Below are 22,368 nucleotides of genomic sequence, written 5' to 3' on the forward strand. Positions count from 1 at the left end.
GGAGTTTGGTGAGAGTAGAGATATTTGGCTTGCTCTCTTTTCCTGTTTGCCTTTTTTCACAACGATGTCTTCATCAGATTCTGACAAACTGCCATGGGCTTCTACACCAGCTCAGCCATCTTAGCAACCGAAGGAATCCTTAGTGTAGTAATTCTTTGAAATGAGGCCAGGTGGCAAGAAAGTTTCTGCAAAGTTCTTTACCGGTGCACTTTATAGCAAAGAGTTCAGCCAGGGGAGCAGAAATAAACATATAGCATGAGTACCACAGTGATGTGGAGACACCTGAGTTCAATGCATCTGCAAAGGCTTGTGCGGGCAGATGTGGCTAGTGCTGTGGAGCTAGATAACTCTACTGTGGCTTCTACATAATTTGCTCCAAGAGATACGGTACCTGCGCAGGTTATAAGTGCACAAGCGGACAATAAACGTTTTTTTTTAATAAAGCGCTATTTTTCTGCTTGTGCAAGCGGATCCCGTTTTCATCGGAGACAAGCAGGTCTGCGTAGCAGAAACTTGTCGAAGAGCACAAGTGCTCCCCTAAGCAGTAGTTTTTTTTAAAGTTTTTTGTAAGTTTTTCTCCTTTTTGTTTTTAAGGGGATGTTGTTGGTATTTAATGCTTGAGCTTTATGTTTTTCCTATACACTTTTGAGAAAAATTTAAAATACCTAAAAAAATTCAAAAATGTTTTAAAACACAAAATTCTTGTTATCGTTTTTGAAAACTGTTAACAAAAAAAGCTATTTTCAGAGCTATCCTATAGTTTCATGATCTATGTTGTTTGTACGATGTCTCCCTTTTTTAAATCTACTCCAAAGCTCTTCCAAGACTCTTGCGAGCGCAAGGGAGCCATTCCCTCACATGCAGTTTGAGGGGGCAGTGCTTCCTGGTTTGCTCTTGCAAGCCTCTTGTGAGATCTTACATTTTATAATGGACTTCGCATTTACACTGAATATATCCTTATGTAGTATTTATAATGTATATATATAATAAACAGAAAAGGTTTTTAGTCTCAGAAAGGCACTGGGCGCTCAGCCAAAAGTGGATGCAAAAGTGTAATAGTGAACTGCAGTGTGGTGGTGCAACTGGGTGAGTGGAAAAACCCTTGTATCCACTCTGAAGTTTGTCAGTGAATGCTGACAAACCAACTAATCATAGTAGAAATACCCTATGCACACACTCGACAATCTATTCAGTCGTGTATAAATTAATACACCAATGTAGTAAAACAAAGCAAGCGGAAATAAACAGGGATCTCCTATGCAGTGTTCATCAAGTCCGGTTCTTTAATTCTCTCTCAGAAACAGCCAGCCGACACGTGAATCATCAGGGATGAGTATTAGGCCGTTTGAAGAAATGAGGTCGCTCCGCCGGTGAAATTTCCGACCCGGCAGAGCCCATGACTTGAACAATCAATCCCGTAGGTTGTAAGCTGCAGATAAAAAATAGGGACCCCAAGAAGAAGTCGTCAGGGCTGAAAATGTCGGAAGCAAAAAACGGAGTGGACGATATCGAGCGGATAACTCTTATGTCACTTATTGAATCCCAAGACGATGTCGTCAGGGCTGTAATCCAGGGAGCAAAAGAATCCAGAAGACGATGTGGAGCGGATAACTCCAATGTCAATTATTTGTCAGTGGCAGAAAGGGCCGTGCCATTGAGTGTTCGCCCAGGTCACCGTGTTCCAAGTGTGGACACTTGGAACACGGTGACCCGGGAGAACACTCAGTGGCTCGGCCCTTTCCGCCACTGACAAATAATTGACACGTGTCGGCTGGCTGTTTCTGAGAGAGAATTAAAGAACCGGACTTGATAAAAACTGCACAGGAGATCCCTGTTTATTTCTGCTTGCTTTGTTTTACTACATTGGTGTATTGATTTATACACAACTGAATAGATTGTCGAGTGTGTGCATAGGGTATTTCTACTATTTATAATTTATATACACCAGAATATTAACAGTGTGTTTAGTTAAATGAAATGCAATCCATCATAAAATGATGAGGGGGTGAGGGGTGTCACTTTGAAATAAGAAAATAACCCACTTTTTTTATCTGCATGAGATGACCATTGGTACATATCACACACTTGATAATTATTTAGTTAATTTAAGTCCATTTATTATTATTAGAAACAGTTCAATCACTACTTTTCAATGTAACAAAATGTGTGATGGTTCATAGTAGTTTTCAAATGTAAAATAGCACTTAGTGCATTGAACTGTACACAAACTATAAGAGTGGATTGATAGAATAAACAAACAACAGCATGAAGTTAAAGATGTCTATACCTCTAAGACCACTGTATGTGCACACTTAGGTGTGTGTGCCTGTGTGTGTGACAGAGGAAGAGAGAAAGAACTCTTGCACACAGCTTCGGTGTCAATCCAGAAGAAAATACTGGAAGGGCAAAAGAGGGATCAAGTAAGAGGTGTGGAATGGCATTAAGAGTAAGGAGTATAGTGCACATCAATGGGTGTAGAGAGAAAGAAATAATAATAGATACTACCAAGCACCAAGGGGCATATTATCAAGCAGGGCGATAGGCAATTATTGCCGCTTTAGCGGACGTTTTCGGCCGCTAAAGCGGCGATAATTCTATCGCCCTATTAGCAAGCTCTCGCTGCTTTTAGGCGATATCGAGCGGTTTGGGGCCCACTTTGCATGTCAGCGATGTTTATCGCTAATGACATGCAAAGTGGGCAAACCCAACCAGTTAGCGACTGAAAGCAGTCGCTAACGTCGCTATCGCCTACTAGCAAGGCAGGCGTAGCGATGGAAATATTCGCGCTGAGCGCGAATATCTCCAAATACTAACACCTGCCCAGACCAGTTCTTAGCCATGTTATCCAATGGGAGGTGGATAACATGGCTAAGAGCATTTCATCGCTAATGCTTGAATATCGCTGTATTCTCAGCGATATTCACGCATTTCGCCGCTATCGCTGGATATTTTAGCACAATGGAGAAAAACGTTGCTAATAGCATGTTTTCTCCACTAACATAACCAGCGATAGGCAGCGATAAAAAAATGCGCTAAATATCGCTATTCCTTGGTAATATGCCCCAAGTTCCTGTTGTATTGTGTTTCCTTCCGTTTTTCCCTGCCCTCCTTCACCCCTTGGTCTGCTCCAGCCTTGATGCCCTTAATCTCTAAACCTCAGCGTCTCGTCTTCCACGGCATTTAGCTGGGGTCAAACTCACATTTACAAGGGTTCTCTGAATGCCTCTGATTCATGCACATGTAGCAACTTCGGGTCAGGTGGTCCATTAATCCCACCTCTTTAAGACAAGAAATGGAAGCTGAACAGGATACTCGGAGGCAAGGAATGCGCAACCTGAAAAAGTTCAAACAGATTTAGATTAAAAAGCAGGCCCCGGTCCACATGGTTTAAAATTAAAACTATTCATTGTGTTATGGACATGGTCTGACCATTCGATCACCGGCGCCTCGAATCCAAAGTACTGACATTCTTGTTTCCACAAGAAGATTCATGAGTAATTAGAAACTTTGTAGAGTCATTTTTGTCCAAACAGATTCCTAAAGAGCGAAATAAATGCATTGCAACCCTAAGGCAACATGTTGAATGTCAGTTCGTGCAAACGTTTATATGGATGCAAATACCAATACTATATTCAGAACAACAACAGCTGCTCTGTAGTCCAAGGTAAAATCGCATGCTTTGTCATTACTCTGCACTAAATATTTACTTGTATGCATGTTCAATAAACACATGAGGACAAACACAATCATAACCGTATAAATGTATTCCCATCAATATAAATAAATATAAGTGGTAGTACCATATCATATACTTAAAGAGCCGTGTACGTTCTTTAATCACGTTACCGGTTTTCTTTTTCGTAGATTCGGATCCTCTCGGACGGCGTTAGGACAGAAGGGCGCGAAGTTTTCAGAAGCTCTGAGCCTGGTTCGTTCACTGCCACCTCATCAAAATACACGAGAAAGAAACAGTCCATGCATCCATCCACAGTAGCAGGGCTGCTGCTAAACAGCTAAAAAAAACAACAGCGCAAGCTACAAGTTTTGGTATTACAACCTGTTGCAGCGGGTGTTGTGGGGCGAGGTGCTGACCGATGCCTACACCACTGCTCACGAAGCCACGTTATTCTACTTTGTGATTATTGTGCATTGCACAGCGGTGTTGATTCTTCTCCAGGCGGCTTTTTTTCTAGACTGGTAAAAAGGGTGAGCAGTTAAGAAGATATGCGGCACGAACTTTCCTGTGACATAATGGCCCTGGAAAGGGAATCAGGAATAAGAGAGAGGGAGAGATGCGTGTCATTAAGTGTGAAAGAGGGCCAGTGAAAGAGAGGGCGGGGAAAAAGAAGCAGAACATAACGAGTGAGACTTGGGAGAGGCCAGGAAAGACAGGAAGAGAAGGCTAAAACGAAAACGACACACATCATTAAAGGGGGAGAAAAGACACATGACGAGAACAGGACAAAAGTGAAAGGGTGCAAAGAAATTAAGAGAGAGGGGTTTTAAAGGAAAGAAAAAAGGGGAGAGAATTTGTGATGAAAATCAGTCACTTAAGAGATTTAATTTATGGCGGGGAAAAATGATTTTCGTGGGCCACACCCTGATTGAATAAAAGTCTTTATCGTTTTGCATTAACTGTTGCATATGAGCGAAAGTGTGCATTTCAGATAAAGATTAAAAAACAAAGACAAGTTTAAACGGTTTTCGTAGTCTACGAGGTAGTGCACCGACATTCAGCAGAAAATGTTCCTAGATAATGTGAAGGGATGTGTTGTGTTGTGGGTTGCCATACACTATTAACGAGCAGCTACTAGCTGAGCTAGAACAAGACCAGCCCAAGTAAAACAATGCAGCTTTAAGTAATCTTTGCCTTGGTGTGTTTAGCATCATGCACTGTAAAACAATACATATGTCTACCTAAACGAAGAAATGATGTCCTTATTTATTGCCAACGAACGTCACCTTTTTTTAGTGCTCACATTTTATGACTAAAGATATTGCTACGTGACACTATTATCCCCTACCTTTGTATTGCACACGTTCTAGTGCGTGTTGCACATGCGATATCTACATCTAGTTTAAAGATGTTCCATAGGGAGGGCCAATGGAATGATGCGATTGTGCGACCACGGCGTTTTTTTTGTTGCATGATTCTAGATTTTCCGCATTTCCCATGGAATTCAGCCTCTGCTGCATAATCTGCAGTTTTGCCAAAAATACATTTTGTTTCTAGCTCAAATGGTTCAAAAGTTACTAAAACGCAGCTGCACGTGTTACTGTGCAGTTGACGGCCCTTTGGAAACCTTAACTGTTCACATAGCAATTGCTTATTGCTATATTTGTGTATTAAATGAGATGCAACCGATGTACAGGCAGTGTTAACAAGTGTAAAAATGACGAAATAATGAAGTAATACTATCTAAAAACGTGCCACATCATGCGGCATAATTAGCCTGGTCTTGCCACATAATTTAGTCAACCCTGCCATTTAATTTGACCCTCGCTCCCGCATAATTCCAGCGACCAGGTCTTCTGCAAAAATCACCCAGACTCCCTCGGCTGGTCATTTCTGCAAACCTTTGGCCGGGGACAACCCAAGTACCAGTGATCAGGGAATGAGTCCAGAAACCATGCCAGCTGGCGTCGACTCCGGGCAGAGACTAATGAACCTTTAATAGTAAAACTCGTTTTCAGCAGAGAGCGAAATAGTAATCCTTTGAATGTTTTCTCTGGGATTCCAGAGTGGAGTGTGACAGATACCCTCGCCCTATCCTTATTGCCGCCGAAAGCACGATTATGGTGTGTAACTAGATTTGGCGATAAAAGGTTATACTGAGATATTTAGTGCGTTAGTGTTCTCCCTCTATATATATGTGCCAATTTATTTAAAAGACAATTATAAAAAAGTTACTGCGGCACCCTCTCCTTCGTATTCGCGGCGTGAAACCAGCTGCCTTTTAAGTGAGGGTACTTCTAGCACGCTTTAGAAGCCGAGGAGCAGCGTTGGGCTGAAGATTTCTAAAGCAGTGTACTTTTGAGTATGCTGACGCAGCCCCGAGGCTCGAGCGCGAGTCCCGCAAATGTATTGATTAACTAAACTTCTACTAGTTTCTCTTGATGACACATCTAATTTTTAGTTCCTACATATCTAATGAAGACGATGTGGTTTCTGTTCTATCAACCCTTGGTGAGATTTTATGTTAAACTAATCCTCTCTGATTTGCAATGTGTCACTGTCTTGTCGGTCAATTTAAAGCTTTGGTGTATTTTGCTTTCTGGTTTCAATGAAATAAAATCTCCTTCCATTAAATCTCAATAAACTTCTTATTAAATAAAAAACGCCTTTTTGACATTCAGACTTTTCGGCTGTTCGTTTGCTTTTCAGAGGCATCTTTCGATTTAACCTTGAATTTAAAAATGTAGTTGGCTGCGATTTAAGAGCAGCAATACATATAAAAAACGAATGCGTTATAACGCTCCGCGTTTTTTGCTGTTATTTCTGTTGTAACTGAAGGGTGGCATATTTCAGAAAACATGCAAAGCTTACCTACGCCTTGACGGCCCGGTGTGCACAGTACACTGCCTGGTGAGAGGACGACTTCTTGTGAAATGAGTGCAGGAGCAGGTAATGTCAGCTTTGGAGGGCCCGTCGTGGGAGAGGTTGGCGGTCCTGGACACAGAAACGAGCGTTATCAGCCTATGTTATTTATATGTCTGACTCTCCGACTTCCTGGTCACCTCCCACATTATGTGGTCTTTCCACTTCTTTGTCACCGGCTTTACATTTTTTTAAGTGCTTTAGTCCAGCAAAAAAAAAAGTAATCTAACGGCGCACCTCCTCGATTTATCAAGGTAAGGATCAAAGATAAGGCCAAGGGTGATGTGTGCCTGGGTCCTAATATCGAGCAACTTCTCTTTAAACAACAAGAGAGGAGCTGCACAAGACAAAAGCAGAAACGGGGACATTCATTGCATGCACGGGTTCCAAGTGACACAAAGTGTGGTTATTGTCGTATATAACAGGGTGCAGGGCGCACAACGTTTTAGATTGGATGGAAATGTATTAAGGATACCTAACTGTGCGCGAAGGTGGATAATGCATCGTCTGAAAGTGTATTACGTGTGATGATTTACTTTAGACCCGATGTATTGATTGTTATCTTAAAGTTTGGCATTTATAGGGTGGATTGTACTCACCAGATTGTCGATCAAACAACCGGCGGAGTGTAGAGCCTATACTTGAAGGAAGGCGCAGGGGGAAATACCGCTGCAGATCCTATCACAGGACATTCTCAGGGATGGTGAGCAAAGGAGCCACGAGGGCACGGACTCGGTCGCACACTTGGGTGTGCCGGTGGGTGGTGTATGGAGGAGGTGGCGATTCGAATTTGGATGAATGGGTGCGGCTACGTCAATAGGGGGTTGCATGTGGTGAGTGTCGCTGGAGGTAGATTGCTGGGCTTTGTGGATGGAGCCTGGGTATATGGGGGGAGGGTGATCAGGGGTGTATTAATACAAGACCCTGGGGTGCGGGTAACTTTTTGGCCCCCCAACCCGATAAAGGCCCCTATCAAGTCCAAGGCCGATAATTATCTGTTAGATATAGTAAACTAAGGGACCTCTCTCCACATGGGGGAGGGGCATCATTTTGCGCTGCCACGGATGGGAAGGCTTTGTGTCGAGGTTGAGGGTATCAGTGTACTGGATCTATAGGTAGGTAGGTAACAAAAGGTGGGTAAGGCGAGTATGAATCTATAGGTGCAAGCAACATTGCAGCTTCCTTAAAAGAGACTATTGTGAGTCCATACGTGCAAGTTACTAGAGACGGGTGGCAGACACCTGACGGACAGAAACACAGACACAAAGTACACTTGGACGATAAGTTCCTGTACGAGTTCCTCTAAAAATAACACGCATCGTAATTATGCGTTCGCCTTCTACTACTATCTACCTTCATATGTACCAAACACGTCTCTGGGCTTTAAGTGTCCATTTTCTAAAAAGGAAAGCACAAACCAGCATGGCAGGGCAACCAGGTCAGCCGTAGCTCATAAACGGAGGGAAATAATATCGCTTACATCCTTGTGCTCTGTAGATTTAAAAATACAATGTACGGCCTGTTTATTGAGACGCTGGAAAGCATCGCTCTGGAAGCTCTACCACCACCGAGTTTTGGAAGGTTTCTGGTTTGTGTCTACAACACACCTTCTCAGCCAACAACTGCCGCCCCTCCCCCATTCTTTCCCTGCCACTTCCCGTTCAACATGAATCAGGCAGCACACCACTATGAACGGACATGTGAACTTATCATAAATCTAGCTGAATTATGATTAGACTCGAAATGTGTAAGTAATTCTGCCTTCTGACATAAAATGATTCTGTGTGTGTGTCTGCGAGAGAATGAGAGAGCGCGCCAGAAACCACAGCACAACGTTCGCCTCGTTTTGTATACATTTGAGCTCGGAGGACATCTATATATGAGTGATTAATGCAATGATCAGTGGTTGAATCCTGATAGGAGCACTTCATATGCTTTGACGTCATGCATGCTCAAACACTGTGCTCTGGAAGGCGATGTAAGCACAAAGGCCGGACTGGCCAGACCAGACATCGGAGGCTGAAAGGGTGGGGACCCGGTTTTGTAGCAGTGCAGCAGTTTTTAAAGCACTGCAAAGCTCTTTGTATATTCAGCAGTTTGCGAGCACAATAAAACTGTCAAGTTAACTCTGGTGATAGTGGCTGCTCTCCCACCAAGGTGGAGGAGCGCTCCCCTACTGCTTTTCAGCAATGCAAAGAAGGAAAACTAAAATTATAACAACACAATTCAATAAATTTTCCATGCCAAAGCAGGTTTTGGGACAGGGAAGAGCTTGGCTGTCACCACAGCCAGCAGGGAGAGGAAGAAATATGTGCACTTAAGTGCACATGACGGTTTGTCTGGCCTTCTTGGACCAGCTAAACAGGCATGCGCACTTAGCATCTTCTCCACTTGGCTATAATACACATTCTGGCGCCGAACCACAGTGCTCAGACCAATCACAATGCTGCAGTTATGGTGACTGTGTGGAAAGCTACAGTGGTTCTGTCGGGAAAGGACAATTACTTCACAATTATGAACTTGAACATAGAAACATCGTATGGATAATACAGTTGGAACATGAAAAGATAGGCATGTTTGCGTTAATGACAAAGTATTTTACTTTTTGTTCATTAGAGCAGTATTAATATGCATTTTGTGATGAGACTGTCAAACATATAATGCAAGATTGGGGTGACATTCAATAGTGAAAAAAGTGCTCAGTGACAATGGTGAAATAAGTGTGGTATATACATAGGTGCAGGGCTTTAAGTGGGCTGGGTCTCACCGGTGCTGAGCACCAGCAGTTTTTAAAGGGGGCCTCAAAACGGGTCTCTATCGGGCTCTGTTTTGTGCCGGACTGCAGTGACAGCAGGCACATCGATGTGCGCTGCTCACACTGCTCACTTCTCACTAATGGAGAAGTTATGGCATGACGTCATGCCAGGTGAGCATTGTAGGGGATGGCAAATCCTTTAAAGAGAGTCATTTTCTCTATGGATTTCTCTTCTCTTTTTGAAACTCAGGAGCAGCAAAGTTGTCGTGGTGTCACCAGGACATTAAGTGGATGCTTTTTCAATATTATATACAAGCCATAGTTCCTGCTTCATTACCTTATGCAACTAACAACCATTGATAAAGCTAATAGTCTGGACTTGTTGTAGGTATGATGTTACTTGTTGTATCATATAGCTAGATGCAATGGCAGTAACAGCAAAATAGAAGTCGGGCGGCACACTATGGTAAGAACAGATTTTTAGCATATGTGTTTTTAAGCCACGCCCTTAATTACATTGGCCATGCCCCTTTGAGAGACCCTCCAGTTTTTTCATCCCACTTAAAGCCCTGCATAGGTGAAACAAACATGCACACAGTTTTCAAGAGAAGGTATGCTAAATGGTCAGAACAACCGATGAAAGAGTGTCTCTGGTTGATTGCCCGGTTGCTTGCTAGTTTAGAACCAGACGACCTGATCAACCTGAACCAAAAAACAAATGTCGACGTTTCGACCTTGACGTAAGCGTATTTAACAAAGCGTCATGACAGGTCTTCTTCAGGACAAGGTAAAGGGAAGGGGAAGACAGCCTAAAAATTAGAAATGAATTCATATGTTTCAGAAGGGTTTCAACTTTTTCAGAAACTGAAATTACAGATAGTGTATCAATGTCTGGGTACTCACTCAATAGTGGGGATAAGTCCCTTGAAACTGCCTTACTGGCTATAGACTCTGCCCGCTATCTAGAGAAATCAAGGTGGGGAAATATTTATTGCAAACATCCTGTGTAGGAATGTGAGAGAACAAAAATGGTAGAGGGCAGTCAAGGCGTCTTACCATGAGGCTGTAGGGAGATTCAAATGAGTGAACCATATCAATATGGTTCAGAAAGCCGTGTCAATGTACCAATAAAAGCATGTTGTATACTTGAATCAATCAGTGCGAGTAATCAACAATGCAGATTATCAAAAGTAATGAACATAAGGGCACAGTGATGCACACGTCTTACCTAGGTCTTTTAAAGTATTTATAGTCGAAGATTCAATCACTCAGTGGGCGGAACAGAATTATTAAATCACTCAATCCAGGTACAATGCGACCAGTTCAAAGTCCTATGAAAAAAAGGTAAAAGTACTCAAAAGCCTGTTGGGAGGGGCGTTTGAAAAGTTGGAAACGGGAATTAGCATGTAACTCCCGCTTACCTGGCATAGGAGTGCTCCTTGTTGACGTCTGGCAGTCTTGAGAGAGAAAGCCATACTGCTGGTTGAAAAAGAAGACCGTCAAGGTCTTACGTCAGCCTAACGTGCACGGTGACAGCAGCGTTGAGATTGTTTAGGGAAGCCTGTGTGCTTCTTGACTCCAGAAAAGAAGTGGACGAGAGACAACAACGGAGGAGACTCAGCGGCCTTACAAAGGTGAGTGTTCTTTATTTTTTTAAACTCCCGCCTGCCCCAGCACCCCTGTTTTGTACCAACCACCAGTGTCTGGTGATTAATGTACCTGCTGGAGAGAGATGGGACTTTTGTCTGGTGGCAGTTTTGACTCATCCAGCATAGCTCAGACAGTTAATGTGCCTGCTGCAAAGAACATGTACCATGCATATCAAAGAACAATATTTTATGTGCATAACTCAGTGGGTTACTGCTTTTGGCACAGAGATTATTTTGTTACCATGCAGTTCATAAATTATAGTCATAATCTAGCACCGTGAGCTATGAACTGCCATCAAAGAGCTGCATGCAAGCTGCATGGAATAGGTTAGAAAGTTATGTTTTTTTCCCTGTTTTTCATTATCCTGATGCTGCTAAAAAAGGTTTGTCTGGATAGAACCACAGTATTATGTTCTAACTGTTCTAAATCCTGTGTTTGTGCATTTCCAGACAAAGCACTGTGAAAAAGTGCCTACCAGTATGGATGGCATGTGAATCCTACATTTTGTAGATCCCTTTGCCTTATGTAACATTTTCTGTACACTGATTTACTCATGTATGATTCATTGTCTCTGTATGTGTATGTGAAGTAAAGTGCTCCAGCACCCTACACTGGTATGAGAGGTGCAATAAAACAGATAAAATACACATGAAAGAGAGGGTATGGATAGATGAGAAGCACTGTTGGAGGGTTATAGTGAGGGAATCATTGAAAAACCTCAACAAAGATTATCATATCCGGGTGCAAAGTAAGGTTATCATTGCCGATAATTGAACAAATTAATTGCAGAATGCACAATTTCTCCCAAATGTTCTTGGGGAGAGGACCCCACCAAAACCCCTCTTTGTAGTGGTCAGACTCTCTTGCTGCATTCACTATGGAAAGTACGAGGGCTGGTCTAACATAATTTGCCTGGGCTACTTCGGGTTCCCGGTCCGGCCATTGTAAGCACTTCGAGGGTTGGTGTATGATCATCACTGTTTGTCAGCAGATAGGCTTCTCATCACTTGACTTCCATACTCAGTAGTATAAATACATAACTTTGTGAAAGAGGGTCTACTGTAGACATGAGTTTCCTAGCAACAATGTTCGTTAAATCCAATACTTTGTATTTCAGACCCAGGAATTCAGATGTGCAGTTTAGTTTGCTTAATGGTGTAGTGGTAGTCCATTAAAATTAATGGCAACTGGAAAATGATAGTAATTGAAGCAGATTGATATTCCTTAGCCATCCAAACGTATAACTACCGTCAGTCCTTTGGGCAACACAAAGTTGTGAACAAATTAAAAAGACTTCTATTTAAACACGTGCTAAGTATGAGAAAAAGGCCAAATTAATTTAATATAACTGAGCTTTACTGTAGTTTCTAATAGAAGCATTAGTGATGGCGAAGCCAAATAAACAAAGGAACATTTTGTGGACACTGAACCCTGCAATTTTTAGTCCGGGATACAGTACTTCCAAAAAACATGCTGCAGCTCAGGAAAAGCAAACACATTTTCCCTTACTGATTGGGGTGAAGCATGGGGGGTTGGGTGGGGGTGGTGGGGAGAGTTGACTTGGGATTTATCCCACCCAGATTTTGGAGTGGGGAGGTGAAGGGGACAATATCCTCCCTACTCAGATTTGCTGGATATGGCATATGTCTCCTTGAGGCACTGCAACATGATAAGCAAACTCTGGGAGCTCCAACACATCTTAGTTTTCTTTGTTTCATTAATTATTTTTAACGGTGGTTGGCTAAGGATTGTCACTTGTTTGAAATGAATCCTTGCTCCTTGTCTGTTGCAAACATGAAATGTTTCAGTGGTATTAGAGATATGATCTGAGGAGATGTGAAGGTTCCTGTTCGAGAAGGCAAATAAGCGCCACTAGAACACACAGCAGGTCATTATATGGTCTTAAACACATGCTCGACACATGCATTTGGTTGAGTCAGTGGCATAAGTTCACACAGAATAAAGGTACATTGAGATTCCCCTGCTACGGTGCATTAAAATTCTGAATTATTGAAAATTGGAGAAGAGTATTGTACAAGATGAAGCCACACCCGTACACCCTCACAATATGAAGCACTTAATGCTGGGGCATGCTATAGATAAAGAGAAATATCAGGGTAAAGCTAGGACAGCAGTGCATCATTATGCTGATGCTAAGTGGGTTTCAGAGCAACAAAAAGTGGCAAACAGAAATAATAGCGGGAACTAAACTGTATCCTACATTGACAAATGAGGAACACCAGAAGAAAAGATGAATGGAGAGGAAAAGACAGATGTTGCAGAGGATTCGGTGAGGATCGTAATTCTTCTGATAACTTGTTGGGTGTGCTGTTGTCAACTTGTCCACCATCTTATAATGCTGCCCCATCTGATAGTTCGAGTGGCACTGTCAAGGGTTGAAACCCTGAAGGAGCCACCGCCCTGTGGATCCAAACCAGATCCCTATGGGAGAAATGGTCGGAATTTGTGCCCTGTGAATCCCCCAGTTACTAATGCTCGGGATGCAATAACTGTCCCTGTCAATATTCGTCCTGCAGTTCTCAGAGTCATCTGGGGAAGCAACACATTCTTTGACAGAACCCACTAGATTGGATACTTCAACCAATGTCCACATATCTGACTTGGGGAGTGTCAGGAAGGACTCCTTTAGTCCCGACTAAGGTAACTCCACTGTATAATGCCTTTGAATCGTCTACATTAGGTACAACATGACTCACTCCTATAGAGGAGCCAACACTGATACCTCAAAATTCTCACATGTCCATTTGGAATTTGCCACAGCATATTGCAAGTAGTAGCCCCAGAGGGAAAATGACGTTTAACACCTCTAGTTCCCTAGATGGTACCAGTTCACAGGAAATTGAGGATTTGGTGAGATTCTTTAATGAGTCCCCTGGAGGGTGTCAAATGATAGGGTCTAGAGGAGAAATTCAGATGCCAGAGAAGGAGAGGTCTGTGGATGTTGTCATGCTCAGGTTGGAATTAGACTAAATGATTTCAGGCAATCTTGACTTTTATCGAAGAAACACGTATCAAGAGGATGAACTTGTATATGTATGCAAATATGTTACTTGATGTTCAGGTCAAGCCCATGATAAACTTTGAGTTAGTTTGAGTGTATGACATAGATCTTAACAAGACTAGGGGGCAGATGTATCAAGGCAACTTTTAGTCTCAAACGCTGCGATTCGCAAAAAAGCAGCGTTTGTGACAAAAAATGTACTAAATGGTATGTATTAGGGAAATCGCATCGCAAAATTAAGGAATCACAAAATTTGCGATTGCTTAATTTTGCGCAAGCATTTAAGGAATTACAAATTGCGATTCCTTAAATGCTATGCAACAAGCATTTCATTTTTGCGTTTTCCCCTTAAGAAATCGCAATTACCACCAACTTTAAGTTGGTGGTAATTTGCTATTTCTTTCACAAATGCACTTTTTGGCATTTGTGAAGGTGCCATGTGGCGCACATACATGCCCTTAGGGCATGTATGTGCGCCATATGCGCAGACATGTTCATTTCGGGGGTGCATCAGGGTGTCCTTATGTCACCCTTGCACACTTGAAATTATTCTCAATTTGCGATTCTCAAATTGTGAATCGTGCAAATTGAGAATAACTTCCCATTCATTCCTATGGGCCTCCATGCCCATAGAAACAAATAGGAAATTATTCCTTAATTGCGATTCGCAATTTACTAATCGCAATTAAGGAATTTTAAGAAATCGCAAAAAAATAGCGATTTTCTACATACATTCCTATTTGCAAATCTCAAATAGTGATTTCTAAAAAATCGCTATTTTAGATTCGCAAATCAGGATGTTGATACATCTGCCCCCAAATTCTTGCAGAAGAGGTACTGAGTATGTTTCAATGAATAAGCGATAGCAAGAATGAGAGTTTCAGGGATGAAAATGTGAGGAAGTATACAGAAGTGGGAATGAGCTAGATATGTAGGAAGCCAAATGGGATAAAATTAAAGATCAAAAGAAAACAAATACAGTAGCTGCCACTGGGAGCAAGGGAGAACCACACCAATTGCCCATATGAAGAGAGAACACAGAATTACCGGGCACTTCCCTCCGTTGAGGGAAGTGCCAGGTATAGACTATGTAGATATGTCATGGAGGAGGATTGATCTCATATCATTCGCAAATGACTTCCCAAAACTGAGAGAGAATCCAGTTCAGTGGTACCCTCAAGTTGAAAGGTTCATGAAAATCTCGCAGTTGTTGTGGGCTGATTTGAATACCTATTTCGACACTGTGCTACCGAGTGATTTATGGTCCTAATGTAAAGTGACAATTCAGTGGCCAGAGAAAGAACCTCACAGGAATTCAGTAACTCATGAGCCGTCGCTTGAGGTGGTGAAAAAGTATCAGCAAGTGATTACATTTCTGATGGGAAGCATGCCCTTGAAGGAAACTGATTGGGTAAAGATTGACAGAACCAAACGAGAACCTAAGGAGACAGGGTGTGCTTATAATGAGAGATAGATGCATGTGTTCAAATAGCACAGCAGGATGGAAAACCCAGAAGGGAAAGATATGGGAGGTTTTGTGTCGAGGTTTGTGATGGACTGAAACCTGAGATTAGCATGATGATTCAGCAACATCTAATTTGTTGGCAGAACAAGTCCATTGAAGAAATATTGAGGTATACTAGTTACTGCACTGATGAGCTGGAGATGAAACAAACAATTGAAGAAAAAGTTCTTATAGTTCAGTTGAAAGCGGCACAAAGAGGATGTCACAATCAGTTATATGGAGGGAATATGGTTGGAATGCAAGGGGTTGCATACCCACAGTGAGGTCTTATGATGCAAGGTGGAAACAGTGTTCCACTGGTAGAGATCACTATGGTCCAATTGACACCTCCACTAGCATTGATGTTGCGATCTTGAAGAGGTCTAATCCTTGTCATGATTGCAACACCTGATCCCCAATAAAGGAATGAATGAGAATCAAGGTGAGGTATTTGTGCAGACTCAGAATGGTGTCCCAGCTCAATTACACAATGTGCCAATGCTGAGAGTACAAGGTCCTAACATACCCCAAGTTTTAGTAACGCATGTCCCTTAAGGTCCTGTGCCTCAGCAGAATGTGATTGTTCCTACGTTTAATAATAATCAGGGTCCAAAATTGAATTAGAACTCTTTCCAAAATCAAATTCCATTACAACATTTCTCCATGTTTGAAACATTTGAGGGCTACAGCTCTGACCAGTCACAATGACGGTGCCTGAAAGGGGAGGAATATTGCGTACTTGGTGCAGGTTTAGAGGTAGACTAGAGTGGTGTATTCGTAGAAGGTGAGGTGAATGGCCACATCGCATCATTTTTGATCGACACAGGTGCTACCCATTCCACTATTAGAAAAGAAGAAGTTCTAAACCTTCCCCTCTTTGGAAAAAGAATTCAAGTTGTAGGAGTTGCTAATAAACAAATGCAAACCCTGTTAGAAAAGAATTTCCAGTTAAAATAGGGTCATTTTAGGAGGGACAGCAGTTAGTTGTGTGTGATTCCAGTCCTGTAAATCTTTTGGGACGTGATTTTCTGTGTAAATTAAACTGTACAATCTAAAGCCTAAAGGTGTGAAGTTTCAAACCCAGGATGAAGATGTTGATTTTACATTGGCAAACCAAAGGATGGAAGTTGGGCTGTATCGTTTGATGACCACTGAAGATCTACCACCCGCTCTTAAGGATATGGTGAAGTCTAAAGTCTGGGACTTTTAAGGAAAGGACATAGGGAGGAACAAAAGGACCACTCGCCTTGTGCACCTCTTCAAATGAATGTCAAACCAAATGCTGAGTTTCCTAGAATACCTCAGTAAAACTTAAAGCCTGAAACTATAACTAGGATTACCCCAGTGACTGAGTCGATGATATGGCAAGTCATTTTGAAAGAGACAATGGGAAGTCCATGTAACTCACCTATTATGGGCCTGCAGAAACCAAGTGGTAAATATTGGATATGTAGGACCATAAAAAGATTAACAATATTACCATCTTTTGTTATCCTGTGCTACCGAATCCAGCTGTGATACTGTTTCAAATTCCATAAGAGGCCGAGTGGTTCACTGTGATCAATTTGTGTCAGGCTTTCTTCTTTATACCCTCATGAGGACAGTCAGCATCTTTTTGCCTTCCAATTCCAGAACTGTGTTTTGGCATATCGCCAACTCCCGCAAGGGTATACAGAGAGCCCTTCTATTTTCAATCATATTTTCAAGAAGAATCTTGAGTCCTTGGTAATCTCCTGTAATTTTGTCCTAGTTCAATATATCAAAGACCTGTTGGTAGCATCAGATACTCAGGCGGTTTGTAAACAGGATACTATCACGTTGCTGAACCACAAGGCTGGGAATTAACATAAAGTGACCCCAAGCAAGTTACTGGATTGTCAAAGGAAAGTCCTGCATCTAGGACATCATATTAAGAAGGGAGTAAGGAAGATGTCACAAGAGAGAATCCCTGCAATTCTAAAAATAAATCCACCAATGACCCAGGGATAAATCAGGATGTTTCAGGGAAGGGTGGGCTACTGTCGACAATTGACATCCAACATTTGCTTAATAGTCAAGCCTTTACAGAGGCTGGCACACAAGGATGTGTCTGACCTTCTACAGTGGGACATCGACTGGCTGCATTAATAGAGCTGAGAGAAAGCCTCTGTCAGGCCCTGGCACTAAGAATGCCTGATTAAGACAAAACATTCACACTTTTCTGCAGTGAGATGAAGGGCTGCACTTTCTCCGTGCTTATGCAAGTCAATGGGGATGCATGAAGATCTGTGGCTTATTTTTCTGCTGCTCTTAATCCTGTAGCTGCAGGTCTGCTTAATGCTGTAGTTGCAGTAGGTGTCAGTATTGAAAGATGTGAGAGTAAAGTCATGGGACACCCCCTTACTATCATGGTGCCCCACTCTTTTGAGATATTGCTGACACATGCCCGTACACAGCATTTGACAAACAGCAGGCTGAAAAAATATGAAAAGATTATACTTGCAGTGAAAAACATCAGTCTTAAGCAGTGTGCTTCATTGAATCTTGCCACCCTGTTACCACTGCCTGAAAATTAAAACAATGATGGGGAGGTAGAACATGACAGCCTGGATGTAACTGAACTCTGCACCAAGCCAAGACCAGATATCTGAGATGAACCTCTGGCAGAGTCAGATTATATATTGTTTGTGGATGGTTCATGCCTAAGAAATGATTGGGGAACTCTGAGATCCATGTATTTGGTCTGTACAGTTGGAGGGGTAGAGGAAGCCTCCTGGCTCCCAAGCGGCTGAACTGATTGCTCTTAATATAGAGCTTGCTGAGTTTTAGAATAATTAAGAGTGACTATTTTTACTGATAGTCCGTGTGGCTTTGGTATGGTCCATAATTTTGAACAGTTGTCTCAAAGAGTATTTATAACGTCCCCAGGAACACCCATTCAAGATGGGGAATATGTCATGAAACTGTTGGAAGCAACAAAATTGCTGTTGTAAAGTGTTCGGCACACGCCTCATAGGATTTCCCAAGGGGGCCGAACAGGGTCGAGCGTACACATTTGTGGAGACCTGGGTGAGTTCCTGAATTCCCAAGGAGTCCCTCTCCCCATAGTTCACGGTCAAGCACGCCCATCACTCCTTGGCTCCACAGCCTCCTCCTCAACTTCCGGGACAGGGACGCTATCCTTAGAGCGGCAAGGACACAGAGTCCAGTGCTTTATCAAAATAGCACGATCTTGCTTTTCCCGGACTACACCAAGGAGGTACAGGCCCAGTGACAAACTTATAACGATATCAAACAGAAGCTCCGTAACCTAGGTCTTCCCTATGGTCTCCTCTTTCCAGCCCAACTCAGATTTGTATTTCAAGACAAGACACTCTTTTTTGATACCCCCCAAGCGGCCTGGACTTGGCTCACGAAAGAGCGCCCTCTCCGGAACCATCATGCCCCCCCCCGCCCCCCTGCCCGACGGGAGCCTACGCAACCTCATCCGGCCCTTCCCAAGCCACAGCGACACCGTAATGGGTCCAGCAAGAAGGATGACTGACGCGGCGGGCCTCCCAATCACCGGATGCAGTGTCCCAATTGCTCATTACCTCTGAAATACCTCGGCTGTTTGGGACCCACAGCCTGAGTGGTTCCTTGATTGATCTAAGCCGGATCCCAGACCCCTCCGAGACACTGCGCCCTGCCACATCTGACTCTGACTTGTCGAGGAGCCCCGCACTTCTAGGATCTGGGGAGGACGATAGAGTCTGACCTCTGAGGCCCACCGGCTTAGAGTCCATAATCTGCTACTCAATTGTTCTTATAGCTGTTAATGTTACCATAGCCGTCCACATGGAGGGGACTATCTCTGCCACGATCATGCTCCACTAACAGTTTTAGCTTAGAACTCAGACTTATTTGTATTTCTGTTTTGTTGTATTCCTTCTCAGGGCGTCAGATGCTTCAATTTGAGAAGTGTAGGGTAGGGGTGTTGGGGGGCAAGGGGGGGGTTGGTGGGAAGACCGTTGTCTCCCGAATGTTTATTGTTTTTGACTGCCTTCGGGCCAAAGATTCTCGTCTCTCACGGCAACTCTCTGTGCATACACGCCACCAACGACGGCATGAGACCTATCAGAAGACATGAGTTACATCCCTATGGGATGTTATCTCCCCTGGGAACCGGGTCTATCCGCACTGATCCACACACACATTACCCACACAGATGATGTCAACCCTTAATAGACCCCTCCACATTTTATTGTGGAACATCAATGGCCTATTAGACCATATAAAGCGGACCGCAGTTCTTTGCAGTGCTCAATGCCAGGCGCCCAACATCCTCTTTCTACAGGAAACGCACCTTCTGGGAACTCGATGCACCTTCCTTGCCTGTTATGGGTTTGACAGGGTTTGGCATTCTGCTTTCACACGGGGCTCCCGGGGAGCGGCCATACTGATTCGCAGGGGTCTCCCCTTTACTTAGATGCAGGTCCAGACTGATGCACAGGGCCGCTATGTGGCATTAACCGGCAGGATCGAGGGTCGTCTTTTTAATCCCTTGTGTGTATACTAGGGTGACCAACCGTCCGTAAATTTCACGGACAGTCCGTAATTTCGGCCGTCTATCCGTTGTCCGTGAAGGATTCTTTAACGGACGCCATTTGTCCGTCATTTTAACAGGGCACCGGTTGCCCCACCCTAAAGCCAGCACAGCTTGCACCCACCTCCCTTCTTCACTCCGATGCTGCACCAAAGCTCCTCAGACACTCAGCCGCATTGGAGAGGCACAGCGGGATGGCAACCCTCACACCTCCAGCCCTTGATGACCTGTTAAGAGGTGATCGAAAGCAACTGAGAGGGAGGGGTTGCAGGTTCAGGAGCAGCGACATCTATTCACATGCAAACAGGCATGAATGCATCATGTCTCTACTATTTAGGGGGGGGCTCACACATTCCATTTCTACCCAGGGCCTCAAACATCCTACACTCGGTCAGATTACACCCCTGATTACACTGAGGCAGCATGTGCTTCTCTTCACTGAGCTTAATTACTGTCACTAAATTGTAAGTAAACCTCGGTTCTTCAAACATGCAGTCTATAATGTAATACAATAAAGAAATGGCACAATCGCACCCACACTGATCAACAAAGTATGGAAGACAATCAGTTCAATCAGTTCTCTTGGAGTATCTCCTGTAAGTACTGTACATCACAGTGGGGGATGGCATTTTGGACAGAGAGCCTGTCTTCTCGTGGTCTTGTGCAGGAGGGGGCGAGGAGCCCAAGATGATACTAGAATACTGCATGCCCACCCCTGTGCCCACCCTGGTGGATCCTGTTCCCTCTCCTGTGATGGCTCCTGCCCTCCCCTCAGTGATGGCTCCTGTTCCCCCATGTGGTGGCTGCAGTCCACCCCCCACCTGTGATGGGTCCTGTCCCCCCATGTTGTGGCTTCAGTCCACCCCCGCCTGTGATGGCTCTTGTCCCCCCCCTGTGGTGGATCCTGTCTCCGCCCTGGGTGGCTTCTGTCCCAGTCCTGGAACGGCCCCTGCAGCGAGGGTGAAGTTCTTGATGGGCCTCTTCTCAAAAGGGCTCAGCTCAAAATTAATATGGAAAGGTGGGCGAGAAAGTAGGTGAAGGGATGGGTGAATGGCTGGATGAATTAGTGAAAGGGTCAATGGATGAATGAAAGATTGAATAAATGGATAATTAGAGGGGATGGGTGGATTGATGAGTGAGGGGAAGGATGGAGAGAAAATGTAAATAGCTGGATGTATGGGTGGAAGAGTAGCTGGATGAGGGGAAAGATGGATGAGGGGAAGGATGATGGATGGATGGAGGGGAAGGATGGATGGATGAGGGGAAGGATCAATTGATGAGTGAGGGGAAGGATGATGGATGAGGAGAAGGATGGATGGATGGATGGATGGATGGAGGGGAAGGATGGATGGATGAGGGGAAGGATAAATGGATGGGATGGATGGATGGGTGAGGGGAAGGATGGATGATGGACCCAGCCTCTCCTAAGCGGTTGTGGGACAGCCTGATGACACTCGAACACTACATCAGGCATCTGCTGGATGTCTCCTTCCGGTCCAGCTCTGTGCCAGAGGACTGGAAACAGGCTGTGGTGCTCCCACTCCGCAAGAAGCCCAACATAAGTCCTGAGAAGCTGGACAATCTGCGTCCCATTTCCCTGCTACCTTATTTCTCCAAAGTGGCGGAAACATTGGCCAATATGCAGTTAATGCACTTTGTGGAGAAGACTAATCTTCTTCATCCCATCCAATTTGGGTTTCGGCCACGTCACTCCACGGAGTCAGCTCTCCTTATGGCAACCGAAACCATCAGGCAGGGTGCAGACGAGGGTCAAACTATGGCCTTGATACTTCTGGATCTCAGCGCTGCGTTCGACACTGTGGCACACTCCATCTTGCTACAGTGTCTGAGCAAAGGAGGGGTGAGAGGTGCAGCGCTGAAATGGATTCAATCATTCCTATCTGGCCGAGGCTTTCAAGTCAGGCAGGGTGACTTCTATTCGGAGCGTGTAGCTTTGGACCAGGGGGTGCCGCAAGGCTCATCCCTGAGTCCAACTCTCTTCAATCTCTACGTTGCTCCGGTAGCCACTATAGTGGAGAGTCACGGCCTGCGCATGGTGTCTTATGCCCACGACACACAGCTGGTCATCTCCCTATTGCGTGCGCTCAGTCTCGCGGCGGACATCTTCAGATCGTGCATGCAAGATCTTGCAGTCTGGATGTCCGCCAACTGCCTCAAGTTCAACGGAGGCAAGACTGAGGTGCTGGTCGTAGGGGGTGGCCAGGCGGCGTGGACGTCGGCATGGTGGCCGCCATGCCTGGGACCAACACCTACC

This window comes from Lissotriton helveticus, chromosome 11 (genome assembly GCF_964261635.1).
Source record: "Lissotriton helveticus chromosome 11, aLisHel1.1, whole genome shotgun sequence".
NCBI classification, from domain to species: Eukaryota; Metazoa; Chordata; class Amphibia; order Caudata; family Salamandridae; genus Lissotriton; species Lissotriton helveticus.